Consider the following 1,379-nt stretch of genomic DNA (forward strand, 5'->3'; position numbering starts at 1 on the left):
ACTTCAACTCCAATATTCACTGAGCCCCTACTATTCTGTGTTAGTAATTGTTCAAGCCACTGCAAATAGAGTTGAAAAAGACCCACTTTTTGCCTTTTAGCCAAAGTCCAGTAGAGTCGAATGTAAAAGAAAACTACAAACCACTTTGTAAGTTCAGAGGTTGAAAATTAACAGCATATTAAAAGATAGGAAAGCAGGGAGGGGAGGATTTGGTTTGGGAACCAACTCTTAGTAAATCAGGGAAAGTTAGCCAGGAGAGGTCATCCTAAGAAGGGGATAATGGCATTTGATAATGACAAAACCATTAGAAGAAACCAGACTCAGGTGGAAACAACTCAAAAGATGACAGGGTTAGGGTGTGTCATCAGTGCAGATAGGTCCTGATGCTTTAATGCCAGGAGGTGCCTTGCTGTCTTAGGAGCCAAGACAGAGCACTTGTCAGTCATAGTACGTTGTCAGCAACTTGCAATCAGGGACTAGGTCTTTTCATATCTAGCCCACGGCCCCATACACTCAATGAATGTTTGTTAAATTGAGTAATGAGTACAGTGACTTATTTAAAAGGCACATTTTAATAGTAGAATAAGCACAGGGGATCAGGCATCAGGAGACCTAGAATGCTAGTCCCTGCTCTACCGCCTGCTGTATCCATTTAAGAAAGCCCCATACCTCATCTAAATCTTCAGTTAATCACTAAATCATCAAGAAAGAGAGTAAAACAGGTCAGTTCTAAGAGACCGTCCTAGTCCGACATTCTAGAATATCATAAGAAATTCTCTTAGGCTATTTTCTTCTTGCCATTGGCAATTATTAATTGATTTTAGAAGTACCATTGTATTAGCAGGCCTTAGGAAAATTGTTCTATACCACAGCAATGGCCAAGGTCCTTTCCAATAGCCATCATGCCAAACCACAATTAGACNTTTCCATCTGTCTGCCAGGCATTGCTGCATGGGCCACTCCCTCACTTCGTGTATGTCTCTGTCCAGATGTCACCTCCTCAGGGAGGACTTCCCTGATTCTTTTATCTAAAATAGGACTCCCTGTCACTCTCTATCACGTTCTCTTGATTTATTTTTCCTCACAGCATTTACCAGTTTCCTGACATTGCATTATATATCAACATATTGATATGTTTTACGTATGTATCCATGTAGGTATGTCACCAATCCATGTACGTTCCATAAGGACAGGGGCTTTGCGAGTTTGTCCACTACTAGATCCCCAGCATCTAGTAGGTGAAAATGTTTCTAAAGGCATAGCTAAATAACACTTTTGAAAGTGTTTGCTGCTGTTTACAAGGTAGGTCAGGTGAGAGTTCAGGGGGCACAGTGCATAGCTCTACTGCTGGGAGCTCCACGCAGAGCCGTATCCCACAA

The sequence above is a fragment of the Galeopterus variegatus genome, unplaced genomic scaffold (genome assembly GCF_000696425.1).
Source record: "Galeopterus variegatus unplaced genomic scaffold, G_variegatus-3.0.2 Scaffold629, whole genome shotgun sequence".
Lineage (NCBI taxonomy): Eukaryota > Metazoa > Chordata > Mammalia > Dermoptera > Cynocephalidae > Galeopterus > Galeopterus variegatus.